Below are 13,940 nucleotides of genomic sequence, written 5' to 3'. Positions count from 1 at the left end.
TAGAGCAAACTTTGTTCTCGGCAAATTATTGGTCGACATTTAAGGCGGAATCTAAATTTCACTAGCAGTGTTATACAAATATTGAGCAATCTAGGAAGGGTGTATATATTAATTTGTTTTTACTTCAGTAATTTTGTACATTGTAAATGAAAGCATGTTGAATTGTTTCTATGTGTACATATATTTTGATGTATATTTTGTCATTGTTGTATATGTTGAACGAATGTATCATGTAAATAAAAGCATTGTTTTCCACTGAAACATGACTGATTCTTTGTTTTTTACATTCCACGTTTGTGGGTATTGCTGTGTATATAAAAATAAGAAGATTTGGTAACTATGATCGTCAATGAGATAAATCTCCACAAGATAAAAGACAACATGTCACAGATATTAACAACTGTAGGTCACCGTACGGACTTCAATAATGAGTAAAACCCATACTGCATAGTAAGCTTTAATTTGTCATACAGTTTTGTTTCACTCTGGGCTATACAACATATTTTTTTTAAGCATGGAGCCAAAAAATATGCCCCGATATGACAAAAATATGAAATAACCAACTGCTAAAACAAATGGTCTGATTGATAGCATGTAAAACACTTAATAATATTTTCCTGACTGCAACTAACGACGATAATTATTATTGTTATTATTATTATTAGATACATAGTTAAACCAAATGAATTTTTTTGTATTGTAAAAAGGTCTTTTCGATGACATACTAACACAGCACATATTCGAATCGCTGTGTTTGAAATCCTAAGGTTTTTCTACCTCAGGAATAGATTACCTTAGCTGTACTTGGCGAAACTTTTACGAATTTTGGTCCTCAATGCTCTTCAACTTCGTACTTTATTTGGCCTTTTGGTCACAGATGAGTCTTTTGTAGACGAAACGCGCGTCTGGCGTAAATACAAAATTTAATCCTGGAATCTATGATGAGTTTATTTACAACCACGAGGTCGATGCCACTGCTGGTGGAGTTTTAATTCCCCGAGGGTATCACCAGCCCAGTAGGCAGCACCTCTGTGCTGACATGATAATTATCATTGATATGGTCATATTTATAAATTAACTGTTTACAAAACTTTTGAATTTTTGATATACTAACTTAGTTTTTCTATCTCAGGAATAGATAACCTAAGCTGTATTTGGCAAAACTTTTAGGAATTTTGGTCCTCAATACTCTTCAACTTCGTAATTTGTTTGGCCTTTTTCACTTTTTTGGATTCCAGCGTCACTGATGAGTCTTTTGTAGATGAAATGTGCGTCTGGCGTAAATACAAAATTTAATCCTGGTATAAATGATGAGTTTATATACAACCACTGGGTCGATGCCACTGCTGGTGGATTTTTAATTCCCCGAGGGTATCACCAACCCAGTAGTCAGCACTTAATTATCATTGATATGGTCATATTTATAAATTAACTGTTTACAAAACGTTTTAATTTTTGAAATACTAAGGCCTTTCTTCCTCAGGAATAGAAATTTACCTTAGCTGTATTTGGCAAAACTTTTAGGAATTTTGGTCCCCAATGCTTTTCAACTTTGTACTTTATTTGGCCTTTTTCACTTTTTTGGATTCGATCGTCACTGATGAGTCTTTTGTAGATGAAATGTGCGTCAGGCGTAAATACAAAATTTAATCCTGGTATCTATGATGAGTTTATTTGATGTCGCAAAAAAAACACCATAACTTTGTATATTTCTTTAAAATCTCCAATGGCGTGTTAAACCTTTGCCCTTTACCTTTATCCGAGACCGGTACAATTTCAAGAAAATTGAAGTGATCACATCATTATATGTAGTGCTCACAACATTATATGAAGTGATCACAGCATTATATGCAGTGTTCACAACATTATATTAAGTGCTCACAACATTATATTAAGTGCTCACAACATTATATTAAGTGCTTACAACATTATATTAAGTGTTCACAACATTATACGTTTTTTGTGGTATGATGAGATTGATGTATGATGAGATTTATGAATGATGAGATCATTCGGTAAACTTCGTTTTTTAGCGGAAATTACCGAATCCATAATTGGTAAATTACGGTAAATTAATGCCCAGCAAACAAATTTAAACAGTTATTATTATATATGTGATCATTAAGGCAGTATACAATAGTTAAAACGGATTGAAATAATTAAATTAAGAAGTATGATCAATTTAACCCAAGTTTATTCCACACCAGGGCATTTTAAACTTATTTTGAGGATTAGTTTCACCATATTCACAACTTAATATGTATATATATTTACTAGAACACATCCGTGATATCGCGGGTCTGTGACTGAATTAAAGAATATAACTATGCGTAAACCTTATTTTAGTATTGGTATTGTCATCTGATAAAGTCATGCCGATTATAAGATGAAGTTTTCTCTGCTTTTAACATCTTTCTGTTTGAACCCGTCGACCTGGAACTTGTCAATTTAATATTGGTATTATTGATTTTGTTTGGAAAACAAAAGTCTCTGGAAAGGAGTATTTTTTAATCAACAGTTTTGTACTTTATGAGTTATGAATAAAATTGAATCTTTGATTCGCTGTTTTACGTCTAACAAATTGAAAACTGTACATGCTGTACCTATACGCCTTATTTTAAGTCCAGATTTTTATTATTCGTATTGTCATCTTATAAAATGTCATACTGATTAAAGTACTACAATCGGGAACAATGTGACAATGATATTTAAGTAGTTTCAACCCTGTGATTACGACCCGTGTATATAGCAAAATCTTAAATACAGCATTTCGTGGTACTCCTGTCAAGATTCAAGATTCTTTATTTCTTATAAAACCAAGTAAATGGTACAAAGAAAGATATTTTTACATACAATAACATACAGATTTTGCGCATGACAAGTTTGCACAAATACGAGCAACAAGAATGACAGATTGTTGATCAACCTGGAGAACATACTTCTATATTGATAATTCTAATTAATTTACACAATTTTTTCAATACACGAATATTCTTTGAAATAAATAAACTGCCGAATTTCAGATCCTGTCAGATGCGGAACGTACAGATAATGTAATAGTTAACAGATGAATATATTATTGGTATCGATTCGACCCGGAACTTCTTAATTATTGGCAATATTAATTATGGGGAAAACACCAAACCGCTGATCACTTCATTCTTTAAAACAACAGGAAAATGTATGTCAATGCATTAACATAAAAATTGTCAACGTGCTTCTAAGTTGATCTTACCACTAAATATTGCTGAAAGCAAGTTTAATCCACCTCTATCCACCTCTTTCTACATAAGAAAATGCCCGTTCCAAGTCAGGAATATGACAGTTGTTGTCCATTCGTTTGATGTGTTTTATCTTTTGATTTTACGATTTGATCAGGGATCCGTTTAAAATTTGTCAGTGGCTATTTGACCGGCACCGGCAAAATAGCAAATTTGCTATTTATCCGGCTCTGATTAAATTATATCTAACTGCAATTAAAATTTAAGAATAATGATTAAATATCAAAATTTTCTATTTAAAAAACTTTTGTTACTGTTGCTCATATAAACACTCAAGGTGGTACCCAACACTTTAACTAAAATTATTTTGGCTCGTTTAATTTTCATAAAAATTTGACAAAGTATTTACTTTGACCAATTGACAAAAATATAAAAAATTCAAAAAAATTGAACCAACCGTTTTTATCAAAAAAATCCACTGGTTATATAGCAGTTTGACAAACACTTATTTTGATCATTGAGAAGCTTAATATTCCCTTAATAACACAACGTAATTAAAACGTTTAGTTGATTTTACAGAGTTATCTCCCTGTAGTGTTAGGTACAACCTTAAACTTCTTATCTAAAAAAAATTAAAAAACTGTGTACACATCGAAAATTTGACAAAAATAAAAATATGGTGAATCTATTATGAATAGAAGTGAAGTAATACGATAAATTTAAAAAGTAAAATAGAAATATGATAATAGCCGGCCCACTTTGTAGCTATACTACATTCCGGAAACTAGTATACTCTTTTCATTTACGGAAACAGCATTTCCAGCAGGCACAACAACGTTGAATCAACATTGAATGCTCGTCAGATTTCAACGTTGCATCCATGTTGAAAAGTAGTGTTGGATTGAAAATTGATATGACGTTGAAAACATAACGTTATTTCAACGTCAGATTTCAACGTTGAAAATAGGTAGAATTTCGGTCTAAATTTGGTCGAGGTTTGTTGAAAACAAGTCGATTGTTGGTTGAATTTCGGTTGTTGTATGTTGAAATCTGGTCGAATTTTGGTTGTTCTTTGGTCAGTGTATGTTGAAATCAGGTCGCATGTTGGTTGAAGTGTTATAAGTGTATGTAGAAATCAGGTCGAATGTTGGTTGTTCTGTGGTCAGTGTATGTTGAAATCAGGTCGAATGTTTGTTGAACTGTGATCAGTGTATGTTGAAAATGGGTGGGATTTGTGTCCAGGTAAACTTTTAATGTGGTAAATGTGGATAATAGGATGTTAAACAATAATCGATTTGAGCTTTTTTAACAGTTGAAATTATTACCCTTTATTATATCCATCAATGCCATTTTATGTGTAATAAAACTGTCGCACAACTATATGTTGGTGGTTGGTGTACATGTAGTATGTAGTTTCGTTGGTATACATTTTCCCTTCACCTTTCTTAATAGACATGATCTTGCTTTGCTAATAACTATTATGTTCACACTCAAAATATGTTTGTGACATAACACAGTAGTTAAATAACAAGTTACCCTCACATGCCTCTTACAATGTAAAACAAACACAACCTGAATATTTAATTTTATTTAAAAAAAAAAATAGTCCATCTGCTAGATTTCTTGTACTGTTGTTCCATATTGTGGTCTCTAATTTTACATTCGAAACTTGTTACTACATCATCTGCAACAGACAAAACTAGAGGCTCTAAAGAGCCTGTGTCGCTCACCTTGGTCTATGTGCATATTGAACAAAGGACACAAATGGATTCATGACAAAATTGTATTTTGGTGATGGTGATGTGTTTGAAGTTCTTACTTTACTGAACGATTTTGCTTCTTACAATTATATCTATCATGAACTTTGCCCATTAGTAACAGAGAACTATATTTGGTAAAAATTTACATAAATTTACCAAATTAATGAAAATTGTTAAAAATTGACTATAAAGGGCAATAACTCCTTAAGGGGTCAATTGACCATTTAGGTCATGTTGACTTATTTGTAGATCTTACTTTGCTGAACATTATTGCTGTTTACAGTTTATCGCTATCTATAATAGTATTCAAGATAACCAAAAACAGCAAAATTTCTTTAAAAATTACCAATTGGAGGGCAGCAACCCAACAACCAGTTGTCCAATTCATCTGAAAAATTCAGGGCAGATAGATATTGACTTGATTAACAATTTAACTTCTTGTCAGATTTGCTCTAGATGCTTTGGTTTCATAGTTATAAGCAAAAAACTGCATTTTACCCCTATGTTCTATTTTTAGCCGTGGCGGCCATCTTGGTTGAATGGCCAGGTCATCGGACACATTTTTCAAACTAGATACCCCAAAGATGATTGTGGCCTAGTAGTTTCAGTGGAGATTTTGTAAAAGATTACTTAGGATTTATGAAAAATGGTTAAAGATTGACTATAAAGGGCAATAACTCCTAAAGGGGTCAACTGACCATTTTGGTCATGTTGACTTATTTGTAGATCTTACTTTGCTGAACATTATTGCTGTTTACAATTTATCTCTATCTATAATAATATTCAAGATAATAACCAAAAACAGCAAAATTTCCTCAAAATTACCAATTCAGGGGCAGCAACCCAACAACCGATTGACCGATTCATCTCAAAATTTCAGGGCAGATAGTTCTTGACCTGATAAACATTTTTATCCCATGTCAGATTTCCTCAAAATGCTTTGGTTTTTGAGTTATAAGCCAAAAACTGCATTTTACCCCTATGTTCTATTTTTAGCGGTGGCGGCCATCTTGGTTGGTTGACCAGGTCACGCCACACATTTTTTAAACTAGATACCCCAAAGATGATTGTGGCCAAGTTTGGATTAATTTGGCCAAGTAGTTTCAGAGGAGAAGATTTTTGTAAAAGATTACTTTAATTTACGAAAAATGGTTAAAAATTGACTATAAAGGGCAATAACTCATAAACGGGTCAACTGACCATTTTGGTCATGTTGACTTATTTGTAGATCTTACTTTGCTGAACATTATTGCTGTTTACAGTTTATCTCTAACTATAATAATATTCAAGATAATAACCAAAAACAGCAAAATTTCTTCAAAATTACCAATTCAGGGGCAGCAACCCAACAACCGATTGACCGATTCATCTGAAAATTTCAGGGCAGATAGATCTTGACCTGATAAACATTTTTACCCCATGTCAGATTTGCTCTAAATGCTTTGGTTTTTGAGTTTTAAGCCAAAAACTGCATTTTACCCCTATGTTCTATTTTTAGCCGTGGCAGCCATCTTGGTTGGTTGACCGGGTCACGCCACACATTTTTTAAACTAGATACCCCAATGATGATTGTGGCCAAGTTTGGTTTGATTTGGCCCAGTAGTTTCAGAGGAGAAGATTTTTGTAAAAGTTAACGACGACGGACGACGACGACGACGGACGACGGACGACGACGGACGACGACGGACGACGGACGACGGACGCCAAGTGATGAGAAAAGCTCACTTGGCCCTTCGGGCCAGGTGAGCTAAAAAACATATTGTACCATCTTTAACTTAACTTTGTTAATTTCATTATGTGTCATATGAGTGATATAGTTATTTCTATAGATATTAAGTAATATTTAACATGACAGTTTTTTTTAAACTTGAGTTCAGATAGTAAATTATAAATTATTTTAATAAAAACAAACATTAAGATTTTATTAGACAACGATGTAGGGCCCATTTAAAAAACTTGTGACAAAATTCCTCACACTTTTATGTGAAAAAACAATGGTATATATTTCAATACTCACCTGTTATTTTTTCAATCGGTCAAGCTTGGGCACCAGAGGCATAGTTATTCTTTTTACCCGAGATGTTCTTTACAGACATGGATTTTTTGGTAAGGCATCATCTACAAAAAAATACGTTTATTGAATTGCAGCATTTTCAAATTGTCAATTCCCTCCTTAACTTATAAATAAACACGCTTACAAAATTTGGACATCAAAAACCTTTCATAGGGGACTTTCAAATTTGAATTTTCCTCGGAGATCACAATTGTTCTGATCTTACATTTTTTCAATAATCGGTTGAAAAACTAAGTCCAATAATTATTATTGTAGCATTACGGGAAGTTTGTCTTCAAGAATCCAACATGACTCTGGAATCTGAGTAGCGGATCCTGAAATTTTCATAAGGGGGTCCACTGACTGCATTAAAGAGTGAGAGGGCTCAAGTCATGCTTCAGTGATGCATTATATAATAAACCAATGTTTCCCTCTCAAGGGGGACCACAAGCATTGAGATTTTGACAGTCACTCATCTTGAGATAAAATACTGCACCATAAGCACCGATATCTTGACAGTCACTCATCTTGAGATACAATACTGCACCACAAGCACCGATATCTTGACAGTCACTCATCTTGAGAAACAATAATAAACCACAAGCACCGAGATCTTGACAGTCACTCATCTTGAGAAACAATAATGCACCACAAGCTCCGAGATCTTGACAGTCACTCATCTTGAGATACAATACTGCACCGCAAGCACCGAGATCTTGAAAGTCACTCATCTTGAGAAACAATAATGAACCACAAGCACCGAGATCTTGACAGTCACTCATCTTGAGAAACAATACTGCACCACAAGCACCTAGATCTTGACAGTCACTCATCTTGAGATACAATACAGCACCACAAGCACCTAGATCTTGACAGTCACTAATTTTGAGAAACAAAAATGCACCACAAGCACCGATATCTTGACAGTCACTCATCTTGAGAAACAATAATGCAACACAAGCACCGAGATCTTGACAGTCACTCATCTTGAGAAACAATAATGCAACACAAGCACCGAGATCTTGACAGTCACTCATCTTGAGATACAATACAGCACCACAAGCACCTAGATCTTGACAGTCACTAATTTTGAGAAACAAAAATGCACCACAAGCACCGATATCTTGACAGTCACTCATCTTGAGAAACAATAATGCAACACAAGCACCGAGATCTTGACAGTCACTCATCTTGAGAAACAATAATGCAACACAAGCACCGAGATCTTGACAGTCACTCATCTTGAGAAACAATAATGCACCATAAGCACCGATATCTTGACAGTCACTCATCTTGAGAAACAAAAATGCACCACACGCACCGATATCCTGACAGTCACTCATCTTGAGAAACAATAATGCAACACAAGCACCGAGATCTTGGCATTCACTCATCTTGAGAAACAATACTGCACCACAAGCACCGATATCTTGACAGTCACTCATTTTACGAAACAATAATGCAACACAAGCACCGATATCTTGGCATGCACTCATCTTGAGATACAAAACAGCACCACAAGCACCGATATCTTGACAGTCACTCATCTTGAGAAACAATAATGCAACACAAGCACCGAGATCTTGACAGTCACTCATCTTGAGAAACAATAATGCAACACAAGCACCGAGATCTTGACAGTCACTCATCTTGAGAAACAATAATGCACCATAAGCACCGATATCTTGACAGTCACTCATCTTGAGAAACAAAAATGCACCACACGCACCGATATCCTGACAGTCACTCATCTTGAGAAACAATAATGCAACACAAGCACCGAGATCTTGGCATTCACTCAGCTTGAGAAACAATACTGCACCACAAGCACCGATATCTTGACAGTCACTCATTTTACGAAACAATAATGCAACACAAGCACCGATATCTTGGCATGCACTCATCTTGAGATACAAAACAGCACCACAAGCACCGATATCTTGACAGTCACTCATCTTTAGAAACAATAATGCACCACAAGCACCTAGATCTTGGCAGTACCTCATCTTGAGATACAATACTGCATAACAAGCACCGATATCTTCACAGTCACTCATCTTGAGAAACAATGATGCACCAAAAGCACCGATATCTTGACAGTCACTCATCTGGAGAAACAATAATGCACCGCAAGCACCGCGATCTTAACCCACACTCCTCCTAAGATTAAATAATTTCATTATATAATTTTAAGTGCTTTCGATGGTCATCTCAAGATGCCTTACTTCTATAAAATTAAAAATAAATATTATTCATGTATAATAAACTATATCAATATATGTCATTTTACATCTAAATTTTTCATGATCCTTCATCAATAGATACTTTCTCTATGGCTGCTAAACTTTTAACCTGTGTTTACATTTTTCTACAAACTGCAATATATTCCAGTCTCTAGTGATACGTCTTATTTAAGTTTCATTAACATGCATATGGATTAAGACATTAAAAATAAAAGAATATTTCTTTTATTTCCTTGATTTTTTTTTGTGCTGTAATAATTCAATACGGTCAATTGAAAAAGCATCTATTTAGACGTTATCATATAGACCACTTTGAAATTGGACAGATCATTGTGTATCGATTTGTTATGGTTACACATGTTTCTTATCTGCCGTATTGCTTCATTGATAAATTATCGGAATACATGCTGTGAGTGACATCTATTCTGACCCAGAGAAAAAAAATTGTTTGTTTTGAATGTGTTGCAATTAAGGTCAAGAATGCCATGTGTTGTAAAGCCTTGACTTTTAATTATATCAACATATAAAACATATACAAGAACTAGTATGAGATCGCTTCGGCGAACTTTAATAATTATTTATTATTAATTACCAGACGAATATTTTGTTTTCAATTTCAACCGATGTTCCATGATATATTAATTATGACTCCACCATCCCAGTATATTCAATGTCAATGATACAATTCTTTGCCATACGCTTTTGCTTTAAATTACCTAATCAATGTTCATAAAAAAACACTCCCTTTTCGAGACTTAACATAATAAGTTGCTGCACCCAATCAATGTACAAATATATCTTAAGGTCAACCTTGCTGTTCCCCGAGATTACAAACACGTGTAAATTAAATCTGATCTGCTTAAATAACTAGATATAGGAAGATGTGGTGTGAGTGCCAATGAGACAACTCTCCATCCAAATAACAATTTAAAAACTAGGCCTATACTCATATAAAAAGGTCAACGCTGCACTATTGTCATGAGTGTATATCTTAAATTACAATATATCATTAAATCAAACAATAAATGAAAATTATACTTATTTTACACTGCTGAGAGCAACTAATGTGGTAACCAAATTGGCGCAAATAAATTCGAAATGTCTGTCTTCTACGCATGTGCCAATCAGAAAAAGATATCCGTTTCGAGTAATTATAATATAATAATGTTATCGCAATTTAAAGATTAATTTATATATGAAACATTAATCATTGAATTTATTAAAAAAAACATCATTAAACCAATATAAAAGTCATCAATTAAGCAGACAGGAATAAACATAAAATTTGGTCGATCAATCTCATCTTGAAGGTTGACATTTAAAGTCACCAACCTTAACTAAACCATTTATCAACGTTATATTTTCAACCAATTAAAACATTGAAAGCATCAACTCAAATTCAATGTTGATTCAACGTTGGCAGTTCAACGTTGAAAATTCTAACCACAAATCAACGTTGATTCAACAACGTGTTTTAAACGTTGATACAATTGACGTTGATACAACGTTGATTTTACGTTGATCAACGCTACAACCAAATTTCAACATATTTTCAACGTCGGTTCAACGTTGAATGCCTGCTGGGAATTGTGATTGTGTTGCCGATGCAATCGCAGAATGGTCTTTCAGAACCACGAGAAGACTTGAGAAATACAATTATAATCAAGCGATTATCTGGCTTGGTCTTTCAAACAAAAACCGTGAAAAAATAAAAATTTCATCAAACACATTTTTTTCAGTATAAGAAGGAAATGTTCCTTAATTTTTAGAGTTATTTTATCTTTTGATTTTGCGATTTGATCAGGGATCCGTTTAAAATTTGTCAGTGGCTATTTGACCGGCACCGGCAAAATAGCAAATTTGCTATTTATCCGGCTCTGATTAAATTATATCTAACTGCAATTAAAATTTAAGAATAATGATTAAATATCAAAATTTTCTAATTAAAAAACTTTTGTTACTGTTGCTCATATAAACACTCAAGGTGGTACCCAACACTTTAACTAAAATTATTTTGGCTCGTTTAATTTTCATAAAAATTTGACAAAGTATTTACTTTGACCAATTGACAAAAATATAAAAAAATTCAAAAAAATTGAACCAACCGTTTTTATCAGAAAAAATACACTGGTTATATAGCAGTTTGACAAACACTTATATTGATCATTGAGAAGCTTAATATTCCCTTAATAACACAACGTAATTAAAACGTTTAGTTGATTTTACAGAGTTATCTCCCTGTAGTGTTAGGTACAACCTTAAACTTCTTAAAAAAAATTAAAAAACTGTGTACACATCGAAAATTTGACAAAAATAAAAATATGGTGAATCTATTATGAATAGAAGTGAAGTAATACGATAAATTAAAAAAGTAAAATACAAATATGATAATAGCCGGCCCACTTTGTAGCTATACTACATTCCGGAAACTAGTATACTCTTTTCATTTACGGAAACAGCATTTTGTGATTGTGTTGCCGATGCAATCGCAGAATGGTCTTTCAGAACCACGAGAAGACTTGAGAAATACAATTATAATCAAGCGATTATCTGGCTTGGTCTTTCAAACAAAAACCGTGAAAAAATAAAAATTTCATCAAACACATTTTTTCAGTATAAGAAGGAAATGTTCCTTAATTTTTAGAATTATATTTGATCATGAAAAGGTGAAAAAAAGACTAAAACAAAGAGAAATGTAATTGTATTTATTTATGTATTTTCTTATTTTGAAAAATAGCATGTAAGTTGCACAGACGCTGCTTCTTATTATCCAATCTAGCTCAACCCAATACACATCAGAAGTTTGTTTTTCTCTAATTTTTTTTTTCTTCAAATTATTATATGATTTTTCTGAGGTCATGTTAAGTTCCAGGAAATTGCGAGAATGCAGAATTTTTCACTATTCACACCAGAGCTTCCAGGGGCCTTGAGGGGCCCCAAGACCCCTCGCCATAGGACTTACCCCCGGCTTTGAGTAAACATCATTTTGCGGGCCTAGCTACACCCCTTGCTGTTTAGAGCGTATATAAAGAGGAAAAAAAGAACCCTATCTACATATGTAACATATGCACACACGATGTAGATTCAAAGGAAGCCAGTGTAATGTGTAGTTCCTGTTTTGAGTGGCAACATTTATCTTGTGCTAGAGTAGCTAGACTAAACAACTTCCAAAGGCAAAGAATTGGTTTTGTAACAATTGCAAATGTTGAATCATGTGTCCATTTGAAATTCATAGCAAACAGCTATTAATATTGTCTGTCATATATGTTTTATAATGTAGTTTTGCATAACACTATTTTTATCGCTGGCAGCTATTATACCATAGATTTTACACAGATTTAAATTTGAAAATCAACATTTTGTTATAAATATTTTAGAAAAAACATATTTAATTATGTATTTACAAATGTGTTTTCATGCTTTAATGAATGATATAAAGTTATAAACTATTTATTTATGAAAATCTTTTATTTTTTTATTGTACTGTATTTTTAATGCTTGATATTGTGATAAAATGATTTTAAATTAGTATTAAGATTTTTTATTCCCTACCAATCACACCAATGAACAGTTTTATTTAGTGCCGGCTAAATAGCAAATTTGCTATTTAGCCGATGACGGTCAAATAGCAAATTTGCTATTTTGCCGGTGCCGGTCAAATAGCCACTGCCTTTAAATTTTCCTCGGAGCCGTTTTAAATTTTCCTCGGATTTCTGTATTTTTATTTTTTTTTTTAATTGTCACAAGCTAGCCAACGACAATTACAATTTGTTTTTACGTCTCGTGTCAAATTCATTAAATGATGTTTCAAGTAATCATACTCCGTACATTCGCATCATGTCCAACCTGGATTACTTCATGTATTATAATTAATGTATACACATTACTACATACTTTTTTTAAACCCTGTTGCTCAACTATAGAAAAAAAACCCTTGATATGAGTTAGATTTGATTTGGAACGACATTTTATATTTAAACTTTGAGAGTACCCAATATTTAAATGCTATCTGTAAGTGTAGTTGTTATCCTAATCGTAGGTGTATGATAGTTTCTGCAAATGTCTAGTAGTAGTATTAGTAGTATAATTATATAAATATATCTATATATATTATAATAGTTAAATGGCTCGATGGAGCAAGGCAGACACTGAAAGTTCAATCCTTCATAAAGGGATATTGCAGAGTTGTTTTGTATGTTGCAAAACTGATTTGTATATAGCTGCATCACTCGTTTATGATGGCTGTCTGAAGTGTTTCAATCACAAATGCGTCGGACTAAAACATGTTCCCAAAACAACAAACCGGATATGTAGAAACTGCCAGTGTAAATACAAATTAAAAGAATTGTATGCAGTTTGGGAAAAATTAGATACCAGTTTTCAAGTTTTATTTTAATAAATATAACCATGATAACGAGACTCAGCATACATTGAAGTGCATTCAGCTGTTAAAGTATCACGAATAAGATACATCTACATCTACATTGTACGACGATCCATCAGCACATTGATAACTATACGTCGGCGCATCGTAAACATACACTTATTAAAAGATAACAATTTTAAGTGCAATAATCAATAATAAATCAAAAATAATTGTGTGCAAAAATAAAAATAAACACATTTACATATATTTACAAACAGGGTAGATTTTTAAAATATA

At 33.1% G+C, this 13,940-nt stretch overlaps 1 protein-coding gene across 1 annotated transcript in view; it reads left to right on the top strand.

The window, feature by feature from the left end:
• Positions 1 to 13,940, top strand: part of LOC134699495 (uncharacterized) — a 427,645-nt gene that overhangs the window by 139,069 nt on the left and 274,636 nt on the right. The gene's annotated exons all lie outside the window — the stretch shown is intronic.

This window comes from Mytilus trossulus, unplaced genomic scaffold (assembly GCF_036588685.1).
Source record: "Mytilus trossulus isolate FHL-02 unplaced genomic scaffold, PNRI_Mtr1.1.1.hap1 h1tg000070l__unscaffolded, whole genome shotgun sequence".
Lineage (NCBI taxonomy): Eukaryota > Metazoa > Mollusca > Bivalvia > Mytilida > Mytilidae > Mytilus > Mytilus trossulus.
This window is presented reverse-complemented; position numbering and strand designations above follow the sequence as displayed.